General features: G+C 46.0%; 1 protein-coding gene across 11 annotated transcripts in view; it reads left to right on the top strand.

Annotated features, from left to right (window-relative positions):
- SLC43A3 (solute carrier family 43 member 3) overlaps positions 1 to 21,406 on the top strand; it is a 468,756-nt gene that overhangs the window by 262,351 nt on the left and 184,999 nt on the right. The gene's annotated exons all lie outside the window — the stretch shown is intronic.

Genomic DNA, 21,406 nt, shown 5'->3' with positions numbered 1-21,406 from the left:
CATAAGTTACATACGCGATCTAGCACAGTGAGCTATGAACTGACATCAAAGAGCTGCATGGTACAGGTTACAAAGTTATGGTTCATTCCCAGTCTTTCGTTATCCTGATGTTGATAAAAAAGCTTTCTGAGGGTAGGAATCATTTCTTATCATTAAAGTTATCCCTTGTGTTTTCTCAATAAAAATGACTTGAATATAAAAAAAAAGTTAAACCTAACCACAATCTATACTACATGTTTGACCCCTCTGATTATTTGTATTAGTTGTCTTATTACTCACATGATTGGCTTTGCAGCCACCTATTAGTACTGTTTGATCTATTGATTTTATCTGTCTGACTATGCTCCCTCATGTACCCATTCTATGTAAAGCGCTCTGATCTCTGCAAAGATCTTGTTCGCGCTATATAAAACTTTCAAAATAAATAAATAAACCACAGTGTTATGTTCTGAATCCCGAATTTGAGCTTCTCCAGACCCAGCACTCTTAAATGATGCCGCGGGTCTTGGGCTCAAAAATTCCACGGACCTGATAATTCTCGCCTCGGTGCGTATTCCAATCATGGAGTCCCACTCTGCAACTCTGGGCAATAGCTTGCTTAATCTCCACAACGGCCCCCACAACGCTAAGGAGGCCTGGCCTCCACCCTGGGGTTGCCCAGGAGTGGACGCCTCACAGGGAAAGCCAGGATGGGTTCCACAGCGGTATTCGTACCAGCGCCATGAGACCCTTGCGGGTGAGTAGTGCGCTATGCAAGTATCAATTTACCAGTACGGGTGACGTGAATCCTACACCTTGTGGTCGGTCCCCTTTGTCTTATGTAACATTTTCTATGCACTGATTTACACATGTATGATTCATTGTCTGTGTTAGTGCCTGATGTAAAGTGCTTCGACACCCTACACTGGAATGAGAGGCGCTATAAAACAAATGAAATGCATGCGAGAGAGGCGCTATGGAGAGATGAGAGGCGCTATGGAGAGATGAGAGGCGCTGCTGGAGGGTGATAGGGAGGGAATGATTGAAGAGCCCCAACAGAGATTGTCGTGTCCTGGTGCACTGAAAGGTCATCTTTTACTGTGCTTTAGAAGCTAATACAATTGAATATAGAATGACAAATGTCTTGTAGAATGCCTCTTGCTTTCCCATATTTTCTTGGGGTTGCGAAAACAAAGGCTGTGAGCTGTCAGTTTGTTTCTAACGCTCAGTAACTTTTAAATATCTGCAAATGAACTGTGCAGGTGTTTCAAAACAGATCAGCATTTAGGAAACTACAAATGGACCGCTTGTTTGTAATTCAGAAGTGTGCTGGAAACAGAGATTTAATAGGACCACAACAATGAAGACGCTTCGCTTGGTGATGTTCGAATGATGCATATTTGCTGAAACCACATTTCCACGCGTCATTGTGCGCTATATAGATGCATCAGTAACACTGCATGCTGCTAACATTTCAATAGAAAATGTTGTGTGTGTAAAAGACAGCGCCCCCTTCTGTCCTACAATAATGCCTCACCGGCGTGTACAGTTCCTAGTCTGTAGCACACTTCTGTCCATCAATGAGACTCTCTGGTTTACAGCTCACAGAAATGAAACGGCCCACGCAGTGTACTATTTCCAATATCCAGCTAAAATAAGGAGGGTTGATATATGGCTAGCCCCGAAACCGGTCCCAGGATGCTTGTTTCTGGTCCAGGAAAGACCTGACCTGGCCTGGCAGTTCGGGCTGGACTGTTCCCATGAGGCACAGGGTCAACACTGATTTGCATATGGCTGGGTCTAAATTGGAATGGCGTGGTGTGCAAAACAAATTATGGATTTAACCCAGATCTGTGACTGGGGGTGAATGTTTGATTAATTCAGTATTCCGTCCCTCATGTGTTCTTTTTGCACTTGTTGCCCTGAGTGGGAAGGGTATGCCCAGACGTGGGTCCTGTGCTCCTTACGCCACCAGATGCGAGCTAGGGTGGCTGATGAGGGGGTGTTACCCCGAAACTGGTCCCCGGATGCTTTTACTGGTGCTGGGAAGACCTAGGCCTGGCATTTCAGGCTGGACTGTACCCATGAGGCACCGCGTCACTACTGATTTGCATATGGTTGGGGCTAAACTGGAATAGTGTGGTGTGCAAAAAAGAGATGGAACTAACCGAGATCTGTGACTGGGGGTGAATGTTTGATTAATTCAGCATTCTGTCCATCATCTGTTCTTTTTGCATAGGGCTCGCCAGGGCATTATATAATAATGGCAACTCTTATCTTACACAACCGTTCTGACCCACAATACCACAACACTCGGCAGTGCGCAGCTAATTATAGCTCATGCAGTCTTGTAATTACTCCCTTTTCCTGCTTTAATGCTCTTATCCGCGTACAAGACCCCTCCGCTATGGGTCTTACCCATCACTCAGCACTGTACCTGCCCCCGAACCAGTCATCACCAGCTGAACAGACATGGAACACCTGATGCGACCTGACACATACAGCTGGTCACTGGTAGGACTGCCCCTGGTCCAGCCGCGCAGGTCCCGACTAGCGGCATCCTATGCGCGCCGCTGTACATCTCACAGTGGGACTCAGATATGAGATGCAGGTGAAGTCTATCCGAGCAGGTCCTCCCGGCCTCTCCTCTCACCAAACATGCTGGCTCGGGACCATGAGATGTAAACAAAATCTCAGACTGGCTAACGCAGTGCAGTGTCCGTATAAATAGATTATTATCATATGAAATACCCCAAAAAGACCCGCACAGTTGCTCCAAGCTGCGCACATACCGAAAAACCGTGAAGTGCACAATTGTCTCAACCTAATGAACTTATTCTGGCGTGTAATTAAGTGGTTGTGTATTTACTTACTTATATACTATTGCGCGACCTCCTCTGATATGTCTGTAAAACTTTCCGTTTGTCCCGAAGTTTTTTCCTGATTTTTGACCTTGTGTCCTGAATTTTTACACTCACAGTTCTGAATTTGCACCCATACCAGTTGGTCACCCTAGCACCGAGGCAGACTCTGTCGAGCATTTTAATGGGTTTTAAATATGTCTTTAATTAGAGAGGGGTTCACAGGACAGACAGACGTGAGAGAAGTGCATTGAGGTTAGTAAGGGGGGGGGGGCGCACAGGACCACTGCCCCCTCTCCCCCCCCCTCCAAAGCATCGTTAGAAAAATGCACCAAGGCAGGCAGTATGGAGCAGGTTGATGGGTTTTAAATATGTCTTTAATGAGGGACGGGGGTCACAGGACAGACAGACATCTGGGAGAAGTGCATTGAGGTTCGTGAAGGGCGGCGGGGGGGGGGGCGCACAGGACCTTCCCTCCCCCAAAGCATCGTGAGAAAAATGCACAGAGGCAGGCGCTGGCGAGCAGGTTAATGGGGTTTTAAATATGTTTTTAATAAGGGAGGGGTTCACAGGACCCCCGCCCCAGGCATCTGAGAGATGTGCATTGAAGTTAGTAAGTGAGGGGGGTTTCAGACCGCCCCCCCCCCTCGCCCCAATATCCTGAGAATATCCTCTGAAGCAGGTTGATGAGGCTTAAAAGTCCCTTTTCTAAGGGGGCAGCGGGGAGTCACATGACCCCGCCCAGCTCACCCTGGGAGGGGGCACTGAGGGGGTAAAGACAAGCAGATGGATGGGATTTAAAGATCATTTGGAGACTCCGGCCACGCCCCCACCGGAAATGGCTGCATTCTGTATGAGACCCTTGGAATGCACGGTGCGTGCCAGGGACGCAAAACAAGGGCAGGGCGGTGGGGGGAAGGGAGGTGAGACCTGAGGGGGGGGGGGGGGTTGGTCTGGGGGAGAGGGGGGGGGTTATTTAGTTTTCAGCTGTAGTGAAATGAATGTGAAGAAATTCCAGAAGAAAGGAATGAATTTAAGAAACTTTATTCATGTAGTGAAAGAGCTTGTGCGATGAGCAGTGACTGCGCAGAGTCACGGTGTGTTCTCCAATCTCACCCTGACGTCAGTGATATACACGCTAGACACTAACAGCTGTCCGCGCGCCTGGCAACCAATAGGAGCTGACTGCCCTATTCAAAAACTAGACCTATAACAAGCGCCTTGTCGCCTGTTGGGTAAGGAGCGGTGCTCCGGTAGGGAGCGGTGGTACAGTCTGAACACTGCAGGGGCCTGTGTTCGACCTCCTGGCCACAGGTTCAAATCCCGGCGGGTCCACTCAGCCTTTCACCCTTCTGAGGTCGACAAAATGAGTAGCATTAAGTTGGGTAACAATAAACCTCTGTTATTCAGCGCCAAGATGCCCTTGTGTAAACGTACCCTATACACGTTTTGTTATATTGTGTGTATTTTCCTTTCTCTGTTCACTGCACGTGATTACAAGGTGTCCATGCCTGCTCCGTGTTGTGAGAGGCTGTCCTTGCAACATCGAGGCGTTTCCTGCCAGTCGTCGCTCACTTCTGACGTCTGTTGTTTCGTAGCTGTTTGCAGGGTCACATCCGAGGGCGTGAGTTACAATAGGGCACAGTAATATTCCACTCAGGGCCTGGTGCTGATGCTGGCATCAGGTGACGTTAGATAATTCTATATTGTATGTATGTATGTATTTGCATACTTATATAGTGCTGTACTGTCCCCCAGAGGGTATCCTGGCGCTTTGACTCAGCAAACCGAACCACCGATGCAGAGCTCGAGTTACTCTTGGAAACAAATGGGTTTTCAGCCCTTTTTTGAATGCTGGGAATTCACATTGACTCCTTAGCAAGAGCGGGAGAGAATTCCAGAGTCTGGCGGCCGCATAGCTAAACGACCGCCCTCCCATCCTTATCCTCTGAACTCTGGGGTCCGTCACCAGACAAGCAGAGGAGGAGCGTAGGCTCCGAGATGTGGAGTACCAAGAGAATAGGTTCTGCAGCAAGACTGGGCCTTGTCCATGTACAGCTCTAAAAACCAGGCAGGATGCTTTAAAAAGGATCCGCTGATGAACAGGCAACCAGTGTAAATCCTGTAGTGCAATGGTGGAAGAGGCAGCCAGCGGTCGAGAAAGTGCCAGCTTAGCTGCCATATTTTGGACCCGCTGCAGCTTGCCCACCAGCGTTCTAGGCGCCTTCAGGAGCAGTGCGTTGCAGTAATCCAATCTGCTTAGGATCAGGCCCCGCACTACCTCTGGCCTGGCCTGCACTGGGAGCAGTGGTAGGACTTTCCGCAACATCCGAAGCAGCATCATGCAAGTGGCTACGGTTTTATTAACGAAAAGGTCTAGTTGAAGGTTGGGGCCAAACATGACCCCCAGATTTGGAGCGCAGCCAGTTCGTTGTGACAGTCATACAGCGGTGAAATGTCTCTAAAGAGACGGCGTCTTTGCCCTCCAAAAAGAAAACCAATTGGGTATCGTCGGCGTAATTAAACACCGAAATACCGAAAGATTTTATCAATTGGATCAGAGGGCGGAGGTACAGATTGAATAGTATGGGGCTGATGGCCGAGCCCTGCAGTACCCCCTGCCCAACTTTCCGCACATCCGACTTAAAAGGCGGCAAAGCCACCACCTGCTGTCTGTTGTGAAGGTATGAGACTAACCAGTCCCTGGCCAGCCCCGTAACCCCGATCTCCTCCAGTCTCTTAATGAGGGTGGAGTGGCTGACCGTGTCGAACGCGGCCGACATGTTGAGCAGCACTAAAAAGGCTGCCCGACCTGTGTCGACCCGCGAACGAAGATTGTCTAACACGGCCACCAGCGCAGACTCCGTCCCATGCGCTGGCCGTAATCCAAACTGAGCCACATCCAGCCAGGTGGTATCCTCTAGGAAACTGGATAGAGAACGGGTAACCAACTTCTCCAAGATCTTAACCGGAAAAGGGAGCAAGGAGATAGGCCTGTAATTTGACAGACAGGTGGGGTCAAGTGTAGGTTTTTTCACGAGGGGGGAGACCACCGCCAACTCCCAACTCTCCGGAACTGTCGCAGTGACAAGCGACTGATGGCAGATGGAATACAGAGGGTGGAAGAGTTCTTCCTGGAATAATTTCCAGAATTTATGCGGAAGAGGATCCAGCGGCTGATGATACAGTCTGTGCCAGTTTACAAAACTCCTCGAAAGGGGGAAGAGAGAAGCGACTCAGCTGAGGTCGATTGGAAAGTTCACCCGGAGCTTCCAGACTAAGGGGAGAACGGTTCCGCCGGGGTCGACTGGGAGATTTCTCCAAAGTCTCCAGACTAGAGGAAGGGCAACTCAGCTGGGGACAGTTGGATGGTACTCCCGAAGCTGCCAAGATGAGAGGAGAATAATTCAGCTGGGGATGACTGGAGGGTTCCTCCGGAGCTCCCAAGCTGAGAGGCGGACAACTCAGCTGGGGTCGACTGGAAGACTCTTCCGGAGCTCCCACGCCGAGAGGCGGACAACTCAGCTGGGGTCGACTGGAAGATTCGTCCGGGGCACCCAAACCGAGCGAAGAGCGACTCAGCTGGGGTCGACTGGAGGACTCTTCCGGAGCTCCCAAGCCGAGGGACGAGTAACTCGGCAGGGGTCGACTGGAAGATTCGTCCGGAGCACCCAGACCGAGAAAAGAGTGACTCAGCTGGGGTCGACTGGAGGACTCTTCCGGAGCTCCCAAGCCGAGGGACGAGTAACTCGGCAGGGGTCGACTGGAAGGTTCTTCCGGAGCTCCCAACTGAGAGCAGCATGGGAGACCTCCTGGGGGAGCCTGACTAGATAAGTTGTCCAAAGGGGCCGACAGGGGCGAAACCCCCCCAGCAAGTCCGCTCAGAATCATGACGATCTTATCCTCAAAGGCGGCTGCCAGAGAATCACATAAGGCCTGTGAGACTGGAACATTATTCATGGCGCCAGCTGGGTGGGAAAGATCATTCACAATCTTTAACAAGGTCTGGGACTTGTTAGTCGCCTGGTTTAACATATCCACCAGGTAGACTGCTTTAGCACACTTGATCTGTGCTTTGTATTCCTGTAATGCTAATCTAAAAGTGTCTTTCGCTGCATCTAAATAGTGCCTCCTCCACGCCCTCTCTGCCCGCTGCATCTCAGCTTCAGCTGCAAGAGGTCGGGGGTATACCAAGGCATGGCGCGGTTCTGTCTATCCCTTGATCTGCGCAGTGGGGCCACCTTATCCAGGGAGTTGGATATCTGCCGGCATAGACTGGCATAGCTTTCATCGACACCGCTTCCTAGTGTGAAGCCTTCAGAGAGGAGAGTGGGCAGGACTAGCGATTTTAGGATTCTTGACCAAGGTCTGCCTATTTTGGTATGACTCAGCCCTGTGTCGCTCGGAGGGACCGCAGGTAAATAAAGATGGAAGGAAACAAGCGCATGATCCGTCCAGCATTGGGACATGATGTCATTCACCACTACATGCTGGGCATCAGCAACAACCAAGTCCAGAGCATGACCTTTCTGGTGGGTAGCAGAGAGAACCAACTGTTGCAGCTGAATATTGCTACAGGCCTGGCAAAGATCATGATGGGCAGAGTCCAGAGGCCCGTTTGGCCACAGATTAAAGTCTCCCAGTATAAGCAGTCTGTTATAAGAATTGGAGAGATCATAAATGAAGTCAATAAATTCCGGCAGAGTAGATGGGACATTACCCGGTGGTCTATAACAGAGCACCCCTGAATGTAGTATTTTCTCCTGCCCTTTAAAGGAGAAGCCTATAAGCTCAAAGCCCGGCACCTCCTTGATCTGTAACTGCGAAAGTGCTAGGGTTTCACGGAAGATAAAACCTATGCCGCCACCTCTGATCTTCAGGCGAGGAGTATGCCTGATTTTATAGCCCTGAGGGCACGCCAGGCCCAGTTCTACCTCACTGTCCGCCCGAGTCCATGTTTCCGTAATGAAAAGCACATCAAGTCCTCAGGACTCGATGAGAAAGACAATCTCCATGTGGTGCTTACAAAGGGACCGGACGTTAAGTAATCCACATGAGAGCTGCTCCGGCTTGTCCAAAGGAGCAGCCTGCTGAGGCCTAAACTGCAAAAGATCTGCCCTGGAATATACTATGCGTGGGCTAATTGAATGAGCAGAGTGGCAGGCCCTAGGCGCGCCTGTTGCGCGAACGGGCGCAAACGGGCTTACCTCTGGCGCACCTCCGGCGCGCCCGCTGCGCCCCAACGCTGCGCGCTAGGGAGGTGGCCATCTTATATACCGGAGTGTCGCGAGAGTCCTGTGAGGGCAAGCCACTGGCCCCTCACAAAAGATGGCGCCTAGAGATGGTGTTGATCTCCTAAAGCCCAACCCAATATGGCGGCCAAAAGCGGCGAGTTCCTGATGAGCCCCCAAGCTATCCCTCTGTCCCAACAAGTGTGGGTGCCAAACGATTAATATGCGGGTAAGTTCTAACTAAAAAGCCCCAAGCACAAGAGGAGAGCGACAGCGTTCTAGCGCGAACAGCGAACAGCGCAAAACGAATTAGTGCAAATACAATTACAACCTAACAAGTTATTTAAAAATATTTAAAACAGCAAATGATAGCAGCCAATGCTTTGCTACATTTGCCCACCCTGTGCTGACTGTGCGATCTCCTGGGACTTCGGTTGTGAAAATTACTATAAAGTGATGCATTTTGGGGGGTGAACTATCGATTGCCTTCTGAGCCTCCAACTTTAGAGGGTAAAACCCCTTGTCTTATGCTTTGGACTGTTTTTGCTTTTTCTTCATGTCGGTAACTTCTCCCACTGATTCTAATGCATTTTTATTAGAATTCTTTTTGCCTCCTGTATGGCACCATGACTTATTTTAATGAACCTTTATTATTTTCCTTTCAAACTTACTCCTGGGGATTTACGGCCACATGCATCATTGCACCCGTTTGCGATTCCTAAATTGCGAAAAGTAAGGAATCGCAATTTAGAAATCTCAAACTGCAATGCATGAACAAATCGCATTTATTTTTGCGATTCGGTATTTTTCCTTAATTGCGATTCACAATTTGCGATTCACAATTAAGGAAAACCCTTCCAATTGATTCCTATGGGCGAAAAGGCCCATAGGAATGAATGCGAAGGCATTCACATTTTGCGAATTTCAAATTTTGATTCGCAAAATGTGAATGCAATTTCAAGGGTGCAGGGGGGGGTCCAAAGAACCCCTCCCTGCACCCCTGAAATGTAACTTTAAATGCAATTTACACACACACATGCCCCAAGGGCATGTGTGTGTATAAATTAAAACTTTAAAAAATGCAATTTGTGCATATTTGAAAGTTTTAGGTAAATTAGCATGAAGTTCAACTTCATGCTAACTTACCACTTCCAAATTGCGAATTCGCAATTAAAAAATGATCATGCATTGCATTTAAGATATCTGAAATTGCGATTTCTTAAATGCAATCGCAATTTTAGAAATCGCAACATGGTTGCGATTCCTAAAATTGCGCGATGCATTCCAAATTAGTCAATTGCATTCGCAAACGGTCGAAAATTGCGATTTGCACCATTTGCGAATGCAATTGACTTTGATGCATGTGGGCATTAGTTTCCTTCCATTGCCGTTTATTGATCCTGTATTTGGGTGCCGATAAGAGATACATTGCCTCGTGCAAACTTGAGGTTTAACCCCGTCCCCGACCCTTCTTTGGTGCTTGATATGGCGTGATAAGGACTGAGGGCCCGATTCACAGAACTAACTTAAGACACAATTCTAAACGTACTACTTTTGGTATTCACAGAAGGCATTTAGTAGTAGTAAAGTTAGTTTGACTTAAGTTTGACTTAATTAGGACAGACTTAGGACAGACTTAGGACAGACTTAGGACAGACTTAGGACAGACTTAGGACAGACTTAGGACAACTTAAGATAAAATCCTAACTATACTACTACTAAGTGCCTTCTGTGAATACCAAAAGTAGTAAGTTTAGGATTTTGTCTTAAGTTAGTTCTGTGAATCGGACCCCACAAGAGCAGTCTGCCTCCTGGAGGTGCGTGTGTGAGGAGCCCGGGTGGACGGTGGAGGACTGAGGACACTGAAGGAAGGCTCTGGTTGGCCAGTAGGGCGGTCCTTGATTCTGCAGGGTGCAGCACCTTTGACCTCCATTACGTCACGGACGGTGACCAATGCCTGGCGCTGGGTCCTGGCGTTGTTACCGTGGAGTCTGGTCACCTCTTCCAAAGCTTGTGACTTCTGCCATTGAAGGCCCTGGACGAAAGGCCGTGATGGGCACCACACGTCACTGAGCAAGTGGACCATTCAGAGATCCGCTCTGGACTTTGTATCTGAAGGCCTGGTCCCCAAGACTTGTGACTTCTGCCATTGAAGGCCCTGGATGAAAGACCGTTGATGGGCATTCATCGTGTTACGCAGTTGTGGTGCAAAGCACGACTCCATGCGATATTTGGACACTTATGGGTGTGGTTGCCAAAGTTCAGAACCTCAAATTTTCCCGACCGTGCGAAGGCGGCTCAATGAGACGGGGAAAGGGAGGGCCCTTCTGGGAAGTTGATGAGAGATTAACACACTTTAGCAATTTTAGAATCAAAAGCTTGAGTAGGTGTTCAGTGTTGTTGGGGGAAGCACAAATCACAGTTTTGAAATTGTTGTCTGAATATTTAACATAAATATAAAACACTTTCTTCATCTTATTGCGTGCCGCCTAAACCTACATGAACTGCTACCTCGACAATTTTTTTAATTGTTTGTTTTTGTGACAATTGTTTCCTCGCTATAATTATAACCATATGGGTTGTTTGTATTATATGTTACTTCATTTAATGACTTGATCTGACTCTGATATCGATGTATGTAATATGAGATTTTTAAGATCAATAGAGAGCATTTTTAGATTTTCGGAGAAGATAGGAAATAAACCTATCCGCGAAATCTTAACACTCTATCGGAGTAAATGTATTTCAGGGGTCTGTTATGGAGCTGCTATCTGGGGCAGGTCTAAGATCACCTCCCTACAGACCCAAGAAAATACATTCTGAAAAAGATTACTGGCAGTCCCCTATGGGACCACAAACTGCATAATCCACAAAGAATTATCAACTCCATCCATTAGTAAACAGGAATTTAAGCATAACGATTTAAAACTAAAGGAAAATGAAATAGGCCGGTCTGTCAGTCAAAAACACACTGTCATGTCCTATTGTGAACGACCTTTTGAGAGGGACACACAGTCGTACTCGATACTGGTGAAAAGCGTACAACAGAGATTTTATCTCACTAGGCTAAGGATGAGTATGTTACATTATTTAGTTGCTTTTCCTGGAGTGGAAAAATGGTGTCAGAAACGACCGAGATGTCCTTGTGATGGAAAATCCATGCAATCTACGATGCACTTTATCCGCTTTTGTAGTTTTTATAAGGATATCCGGAAATCAGTTTTAAAACCCCTATTTTTATCAAACATGCTTTTTAATTATAAATATGCTTTCAATTTCGTATGTAGCTTAGAAAATGTGAAAATTATAAGTACTGTTATCCGTTTCTTACAGCTTGCAGTCAGGAAACGAAAAGATTATTCACATCTTGATGAATTGCTATATGAAAACTATATTATTCTTAAATACTGCTTTGTTTTTACTACTGATTCAGAGCCAAAAATGCTCACTTTGTATTCCAGGTCCCACTATGTACCCCTTGCACCAGCACCTCATCTCCCGTGACTGAATGTATTAACCCTTGATTAGCTTGCAAATCCTTAGTCCCTTTAAAAACGCCAAGATTGATTAATGATTATCACACAGAATTTTTGATGAAATATTTCACAAATGTATTTTAAGTAATTCTTTTTCTGTATTTGACTTTTTAAATATTCGGATTAACAATGTAAATTTAGGAATGTTTTCATAGTATGCTTTTATGGTGAGATTTGTTGCACCAAATAAAGCTGTTTTGATTTGACTCTGATATTAACCCTAACACTCTTTGTTTTAATTACATTTATTTTAAATATTTAATTGTCCTTATCCTACCCTTGACATTAAAACTAAACCCAGTTTCATATGAATTTTGAATTTCAAAGAAGTTATTGGCCTCAATTTAAGCCTGTTACTAACTGGTAATATTGCGTAATTATATTTAAATGTAAGGTATTATACTTTAACGCTAACCCTAACCATAAGTTATTTACTGTGAAATTTCATTAAAATAATTTATTTCAACTCATATCCTATTGTTAGAAATGGGTATCTAGTTGGCAGTGGCTGGCGCCGAGGTCCAATAAGGATCATTCTTCCTAAGTCAGAGTAAGGGGGCTTCAGCCTTTGATAACCCCTGCTCAACCCTGTGGTAATGTAGCACGAGCAGACCGGCTTTTCTCAGAGGCGGTGTGTGAAGCACTTATGACCATACCCAATAATGCAGGGAAGACGCTACAAACGGACACCACAAGCAGTTATAGAAAAATAGTTATCTGTATATAGATTGAACACGAGGGCTTGGAGGCGTGTGATTGACGTGAGGGTCTGGGGGCCAGAGTAATGTATGCATATCTGCGGTGGGTCACATAGAGGTATCCCAACCCAAAACATACAAAAATAATGTTATTTGTTGGAACATCGCGGGTCTGGTCACCAAGATGTCAGATTGTAACTGGATCGAGTATATTAAACAGTTCCAGATCATCTGTCTACAAGAGACTTGGTTAGTGGAGTGCGATCTTTTTATTGAAGGGTATAAGGCCTTTTATGTACCTGCAACAGCAGCCAGTAGGGGCAGACCAAAGGGGGGTATGGCCACATTTATTTCTGTAGCCTTGTCTTGTACTATACGCAGAGTTGTAACAGGTAACTCTGGCATTCTAGGCCTAGTCTTAGTCGGAGAAAACTGTTTAGCTGGTCTGGTTAACTTTTATAATTTCGCAAATTCATGCACAGCTCCAAGTCAACTTAAAGTTTTAAATGACTTGATCAGTATTTCAATGAAGGAATGTTTACATAATTTAATGATCATGGGTGATTTTAACGTTCACCCCTGTGGAGACCCTCTGATGAAAAATGTATTGGAAATGCATTCTGATCGGTATGAGGGTCTGCACCTGGAACACACAGCGGAGGGAGAACTTTGTAATGATCTGTTAAATGACCACGATCTAACCCTGACAATGGCTCTGTAGGATCCAAAAAAACGTTTTGTAATTCCGACTTTTAAGGGCCATGGGAAGGGAACGTTTATTGATTATGTACTGCTCACTTTGCCTATGCAGGCTTTTGTGGATTCCTTTGTTAACGAAAACAGTGAATTCAGTGATCACAATCCGCTCACTGTCCATCTCAGGGGACCCTGGGTGGCCAAAGAAAGTTGTAATCTCTGTATGGGTACGGTACGCGCGACGGACGGGAGGCGCCGCCTCAAATGGTCCATGTGTACCCCTGATCTAATGTATAAAAACATTGCAGACACCTGTAGCGATGAAATTAAGAGCTGTACTGCTGAGGGCTCTGATCCAATCAAGGTCCTAACCGCCTTCCAATGTCTATCAGATAAAGTTTCCAATCTGTTGTCAGCACCAGCCAAGAAGAGCAGGAGAGGGGGACCCAGGTGGTTCAATCAGGACTGTTCCAAAGCCGCCCGCGCTATTTAAGAATTGCCTTGGCAGCCAGACCTAGAATTAAGGAGACAGTCCAAGGGTGTCGTAAAGAGTATAAATTAATCACTGCCACCCGCAAAGACTTTTTAAGAAATGAAGCCTGGAATGAGATTCTGGACCCCCATACACTAAACAATAGCTCTAGATTCTGGGCGGTAGTTAAGAAACCTTTTTTGGTCCAGGACCCAGGAGATGGGCTGGAGAGCGTTATAACAAAGGAGGAGTGGGAAGCTCACTTCAAGCAATTATATTGCTGTACAATGAATAACACTATGAATCCCCTCCCCGACAATGGGGGAGGCTCCATACGGTTTGACAGAGGCGAGGTTGTTGTTGGGATAGAGGGGCTTACAGCTGGGAAAGCACCCGGACCTGATGGGATTCCCCCTGACCTATATAAATCTGACCCGAACTTTTGGGCACCGATTCTTGAGGCGGTTATTAATACGGCTGCCATAGTTGGCTGTCCACCGTCTTGGGGGGGTCTCTACCATTGTCCCGGTGTTCAAGAAGGGGGACAGGGACAGTCCACTCTGCTACAGGCCCATCTCTTTAATTGATTCCATGGTTAAAATAGTGGGGAGAATTATACTACAGAGACTTTCAGAATGGGTATTGGACAATAACATCATGTCCATCTCTCAGTATGGTTTTTGTAGTGGTAGATTGACTATAACGCAGTGCATTAATCTTTTCCTAATCCTCAATAAATACACCATTGCCCAAAAAGGTACGGTTCATCTTGGCTTCATGGACCTATCCTCTGCTTTTGACTGTGTGAACAGAGGAAAGCTCTGGCAGTCCATGAGGGTTAAGGGTGTGGACAGTGGGATTGTTAATTTCATGGTGGATCTACATAGTAGCACTAGTGCCAATGTAATGTATTCCCAAGATCTGTGCACAACTGATAATTTTACCATAGACAAGGGAGTCCGCCAAGGCTGTATCTTGGCCCCCTTTCTTTTTAATTTTTATATAAATGAATTAGACAGTGTTCTGCAGGATGTGAAGGCTGACTGTCCCAGAGTCGGCAGGCGGAGTATCCCTGTACTATTATACGCAGATGATGCGGTTTTAATCTCTAGAACTGAGTTAGGTCTCCAAGCCTTGCTTAACACTTTTAAATTGTTTATGACAGACAGAGACCTACTGGTCAATAACTCCAAATCATTTATCATGCAAGTGGGTAATCGCCCAAAAAGGAATTACAGATTTAAACCAGACAATGTAGTGATTCCATTGTCAAATACATTTTCTTATTTAGGTGTTCTTTTTGACTCTAAATTAACTTGGGGACCCCAACTGGCCAAAAAGAGATGTGATGTGACCAGGGTCAATGCCTCTATTTTTAACTTTGCGTCAAAACTGGGGAAAACCCCCACCCTTGCTATGATGAAACTTTACGATGCAAAATCAGTGGCAACTGCAGCCTATGGCAGTGAATTATGGGGGACATGTGCCTGGCGAACAACTCCAGATCTCAGAAAATGGCTTTATGAAGCGCCTCCTGTGTGTCCCGGCCAGCAAGTCTAACTTTGCAGTTCACGAGGAGTTGGGGGCGGAATATCTGAGCGATATCTTCTCCTTGCGCCCGCTGACCTGCTGGTTAAAACTGTGGCTGAATCAAGATATCCCGTTGACACACCTGATTGTAAATGATTTTCTGTCTCAAGATAATGCAATGGGCACTCCCTGGTTTAAATATTTGAAATCATGCTTTTCTGGGTTGGGCTGCCCAGACTTATTTGATACCCAAACAGAATTGTTAAGGGGGATGTTGAGCTAATTAAACGACCTTTCCTTTTGGACAGGAAATCCCAGAGGGAAGGGGTAGAGTTACAGAAAACAAGTGTAAGAAAATATGTTATGGTTAAAACTTGTTTAACAATGGAGCCCTACCTACTTGGCACATTGAGCACTCACGAGAAGTTCCTGTTAACAAGGTTTAGGCTCAATCTGTTCCATCATCTGCTAATCAGATCAAAGAAAGACTCTTTTAGTAAAACCCCAGCACCCTGTGGCTGCGACGGAAAGTCTCCACAGGATATGCTGCATTTTATGTTTTTATGTGGTTTTTATGAATACCCGCGAAAACGCTACCTGATTGTCCTTTTAAAGAAACTTAATTTTAAACCGATCCGACCAGCCTTGTTATACTTACAATTATTGCATACTAACAGTATTCTTCATGTGACTGAATTTTTAAAATTGTGTCTTAGACTGCGAAATGGCCTGGATCAATGAATGTTACTGTATTAATGTACCAGACCACCAATGAATTAATGTATACAGGGTATTATATCACTGCATTTGCACTTTACCAATGATGATCATGCCTTTTTTTAAAACAATTGTATTTTATGGCTTGTGTACTTTTATGGTTGAATCAAACCGAAATAAGTCTCTTTTGAATTTGATTGAACACAAGACTTAAAAGTGCTCAAGGAGCCACAATGCACTTAATTACAGATTCACTTCAAAAGCAATAGAGGCACTCAAAAAGCATGTAGAATGAACTTAGTTCGAGGCCGGGGTTCCATGCGACACGGTGGTGCACAATGTAACTGAGATTTAAAGGGGCCCGGCACGCAGCCCCACAAGGAAGCCGTGGTGATGACAGGCGGACTTGCACCGGCCACAGCTCCCAGCTGTAGCAGTCCGCGGTGTGCACTCACGATAATCCTGGGACGGGGATTAAAGGTGGCCCTCAATAGCGATTGCGATGATTCTCATAGGACAGCAAATGCGGGCACTCAGCGGCAACAGCTCCTCCGCTGCGGCGGCCCACAATAGCGATGATTCTCATAGGACAGCAAATGCGGGCACTCAGCCGCAACAGCTCCTCCGCTGCGGCGGCCCACAATAGCGGTGCGATGACTTTCAGCCCGCGTTCCCCGCAGTAGAACCAGAGGCTCTGGAATTCTCAACAGAGGCCTCACCTGCGAGCATAATCCCCCTCAATCGGAATCCGCAAGGCTGATGGGTGAAGTCTAATGTCCCTGAGACTTCAGCAGGAGGCAAGCTCAAATCAGGCCCTTGGGTAGTTGCTGCAGCAAGATGGATGAAAGTTTCAAAGTCCTTTCCCTCTCGTTACACAGACAGAGGTTTGTCTTGACATCCAGGAGTAACACACCATGTAAGGGTTTCAGCACAGATCTTTATACCCCAAAAGTGTTTGTTCTCAAAAAGTCACAAATCACTGAACCCAGCCAGAACCATTTTGGTGTCGTCTTGGAACACTTTATTTACAATGCTGTATCCTGCCTCTCAGGGAGAGGGGGTCTGCCATCAGACGCACACGGTGGGAGGTGGAGCCATCATTCACCTTGCCAGGCACAGCCCTGTTCAGATCAAAAGGTCACCCTTCCCCTTACTCCAACTGCAGATCTCTCCATTTAATCCAGGTCGATCTCAGCCTGCCCTGCCCTGACCTTCCAAAACCAGACAGCCAATACACATAACAGCAGAGCACACGGGAGGCTTAGGCAAGAAAATACCTACTTCCCAGAAGTGGTATTTTCAAACACAGAATATAAAAATAATCGTCACTAAAAGATGCACTTTAATGTTCGGAGCTCGGGCATACTAAATTCGACTTTCCATTCATGTTCCTTGGGTCAATTAGGATTATACCAATTCATACAGTCAATTTACAATAGGGAGCATTCACGTTGTGGCACTGAATGGCAGTGACACGGCGCCCAGAGCATCTAATACCAGCAAACACAGAGGAGACAGAAGCGAAAAATGGAAGGGAGACCCACGCAAATAGTGCCAGGTATAACACTTATACTAACTGTAATTTAATTATGTTAAAGTATTTTTTAAATACGCATTCCGAACTTATCCTCTGAACTAACCATAACCCTTAATTTTGTTTTACACAATAAAATGTAATAATTATCCTTTACCTTTATGTAACCCTTAATTACAATTAAAACCAAGCAAGATTTACCCTTGACTATTCCAGAGATGCAGCAGCGGGACCGTACAACCAGCAATGCCCACCCCCTTCCCCCCAGAACGTGTGGTCCGTTTATCAGAAAGTGTGCTGAGGCAGACAGCACCTGTACTGCAGAGAGGTGTCATTATACAATGAACAGCACATTTCAAACTTCTTTAACTCTCCAATCTTTAGTTGTATATTGAAAAAGTTTTATTAGCATACAAAAAGTATAAAACATTTATGTAACATAAAGAATATGCATTGCAAAGTACCAGTAGATGTCTCAGTGAGATGTTTGTTGTAATCCTTCCTCTGCTCGCCACAGCTCTCTTTAAACTATAACAAGGGGTATATCCTGAGCTAAGAGCAAATATCACAGTTCATCAATTAAATTCCATAAGCCGATTTGTCTTTATATCGTCTTGATTTACTTTTCAGTCTTCATCAAGAGAACACACACTAGCCGCCAACACGTGTTTCGTCTTCGTCAGGTAACCAAACGACTTCTTCAGGGCTATAGCTAGGCTAAGAAGGCCACGCTGGATCCGGAACAGTTGAAAAATTTTAGACCTATTTCACTGTTACCCGCTCCTGCTAAGATTCTTGAGTCCCACCTCAATTGCCATCTTACTACCTTTTTGGACTCATCTGGGTATCTTGACAGCTCCCAGCATGGGTTCCGAAAGGCACATAGTACTGAGACAGCTTTGACTATGGTGGCAAATAACATTCGTATGAAGGTGGACGCTGGCCAAACCAGTTTATTGTTACTGGACCTCACCGCGGCGTTTGACACCCTGTCTCCCTCGACGCTTACATCTCGGTTGAGGGAGGCAGGGATCTCCGGCATGGCTCTGAACCTCCTGCACTCCTTTTTACAGCACAGGGAGCAGAGAGTCAAGCTTGGTGAGTTCCTCTCCCCTGCTATGTCCTTGCAGTGTGGGGTGCCACAAGGGTCGGCTCTCAGTCCGACCCTATTTAACATTTATGTCGCCCCCCCTTGCAAGGCTAGTAAAATCTCAGGGGATGGAATTGGTGTCATACGCCGATGACACTCAAATCATGGTGTCACTGGCCCACTCAGTTTCAACATCTGCCACCAACTTCAGGATCTGTATGCAGACAGTCTCTGACTGGATGCTTCAGAATTCCCTGAGGTTGAATGGCGACAAAACCGAGATCCTGGTCTTTGGCAAAGACCAGGATATCTGGTCCAGTGAGTGGTGGCCGGCTTCGTTGGGAACCTGTCCATCTCCCTCCCAGTCTGCAAGAAATCTTGGCGTAATTTTTGACTCCTCCTTGTCCATGACTCTGCAGGTCAACCGCACGGTTGCCACCTGCTGGGGGGCGTTAAAGATTCTTAAGAGGATTCTTCACTATCTCTCTCCCTCAGCACGTAAGCAGGTGGCAGAGGCATTGGTGAGTTCAAGGTTGGACTATTGTAATGCTCTTTATTCAGATTCCAACAAGGGGCTCATTCAGCGATTGCAGGTCGTTCAAAATGCGACTGCTCGCTTTGTTTTGGCACTCCCCAATGCCTCATCTGCTACGATGGCTAGAAAGAGTCTTCATTGGCTCCCTATTCATCTCAGGATCTCGTTTAAGATCCTATGTCTTGCCTATCGAGCTTTGGCAGATGGTCTTTCTGATCCCCTTGGTGCTTTATTGACCCGTTACCAGCCTTGTAGATATTTGAGATCCTCAGAGATGAATTTGTTGGTTGTCCCACGTGCCAAGAGGGTACGCTGGGGAAATAGAGCTTTTCCATTGTTGCTCCCAAACTATGAAACTCGCTGCCCCAGGAGATTAAGATACAACCTTCTCTATCCTCTTTTAAAAAAGCGCTTAAGACCTGGTGTTTTGTCAAGGCCTACCCGTAACAGGAGTACATCTGACAGCTGGTATTGTTTGGTTATGCGCCTTGACGCCCACCGGGCTTAGTTGCGCGATAAAAATTGCTTTTCATTCATTCATTCATTCATTCATTCATTCATTCATTCAATATATAAAGGAAACGAGGTGGGCCTTCTTGAAATCCTCGGCAGCCACCAAGGCAGTTACTTTTACAGGTATTCCGGGTTGTCAAAATATCTCGAGTAATCATAAGTGTATGAAGAAGGTCTCCAAAATCCCGGTATCCATAAATGCCAAAAATTCGTCGTGTTTGTTAAATGTGTTCCGTCACGGCTTCTAGCGTAACCAGCGTCCTTCGAGTACGAAGCAACACCGCTCCCAAAATGAAATGTTCGGCGTTCCTTATCCTTTGAGCTGAATAAGATATTGATTCTTACTTGTGTTTCTTTCCAGCGCAACTAACACTCAGTCACCTGTCTCATTTTTTATTGCTCTCTTTAAACTATAAATTAGGAAAAGGAGAGAGAAAAAAAAACTCTCTCTAGCAAACAATTAATTAACTGCCCATTAAGTTATTCAGTATTGAAGCGACTGTTTATAATTAATAAATGAATTAAAACTGTATATTTAGATACAAAGAACTGTTTTTATTTTTATTTTTGTATATTCCTTTTTATATAAATATTTTAGTTAATTTTTCATTTCATTTGATATACTTATTATAAGCAATTAACATTTTACAAACATAAATACATATACATGACACATAAAAAATGAAACTGTGAGACAAAAAGAGAAATTTTCGGTCGATGTAACAATGAGGTAGGCAAAGCGGTGGAATAGAAGCATCTCTTTAAACTATAGTCATCGATTTGTTATATCTTTCCCTTTTCTGGGGTTCATCTGGTGATACAGTTTTTGGATTTGGATAAGTTCCACTCACCTTCTACCCTGTGAATACATTGTGACTTCATCTTTTGGGCGATGCTAGTTATAAGCTACCAGCTACTCGGTTGGTAAGAACATGGACCTTACGTCCTGTTCGTCCCTTCTGGGAACCCCTGAACTGTTTAGCTCTGTTCATGCCTCCGAAGCCCTGAGGAAGGCTTGTCTAGAGAAGGCGAAACACGTTGGCTGCTCCTACACTGCTCTGGCTGGCTGCGCACACATCTTACTGAGACGTCATCTTCTAGTAGTTTGAAATGTGTATTGTTTACATTATATACATGTTTTGCAGCTTTTGTATGCTAATAAAACGTTTTTGAATATACAATTTAAGATTGGAGATTTAAAGAACTCTGAATGTTGCTGTTTATTTTGTGCTCCAGACAAGTGTGTAAAGCATTAAGAGTCGTGTCCGAGGCCGAGAGGTGCACGCGCTGCCTCTCGGACCCAAACATGGGAGACACTCATTCACTTTACATTTGATCAGCTCATGGTGAAGTATATTATTGCCCCCTCTTTAATTCTTGTAGTCGCTACATTACTCGGTGCTTCTGAATGTTTCCCTCTTGCCTGCAAGGACAGACAGTCTGCAAAACACTTTCCCAGCAGCCCCAGCGCCACTGGGGGTTTATAAATCCGGGTAGAGCTCAGTTGAGCCTCGTCTCCTTCCTTGCCGCGGGCCCCGCGCCCTCTTCCTGCGGGGGGGGGGGGTGGGGGGGGGGGAGGATTGGCCGCGGGCCGCAGGAGAGGAGGCTCTGATTAAAGGTTTGTCCCTCTCTGGATCTTCCTGTTTTGGCCTCCGGGGCCTCCAGTGCCAGGGCTGGGCCGGGGTCAGACGAGGCCTCGAGGGCAGAGGCCGCATCTGTGCATGGGAAGCACACTTTTAACTCTGAAAGTTCCTTGGGGTGGCCATGCAGCCCCCAGCTGGGGACTTGGGACCCTCAACTCCAGAGAATTCCATGTAGGCTGTGACAGGTGCTTGGGGACCCCCCCACCCCCATCGGCACCTTTTGGAGGGACTTACTCATCATCATCCACCTCCTAGTCCCATCAAGAGCTCGGGAGTTGGGCCGGCACTCGTGATATCGTCAGGACTGGGGACAGAAACCAGGATTGAGAGTCCACAAATACCTATACAGAGGGTCCCTGCGAGCTCTAGAG

This window comes from Lissotriton vulgaris, chromosome 1_2, assembly GCF_964263255.1.
Source record: "Lissotriton vulgaris chromosome 1_2, aLisVul1.2, whole genome shotgun sequence".
Lineage (NCBI taxonomy): Eukaryota > Metazoa > Chordata > Amphibia > Caudata > Salamandridae > Lissotriton > Lissotriton vulgaris.
This window is presented reverse-complemented; position numbering and strand designations above follow the sequence as displayed.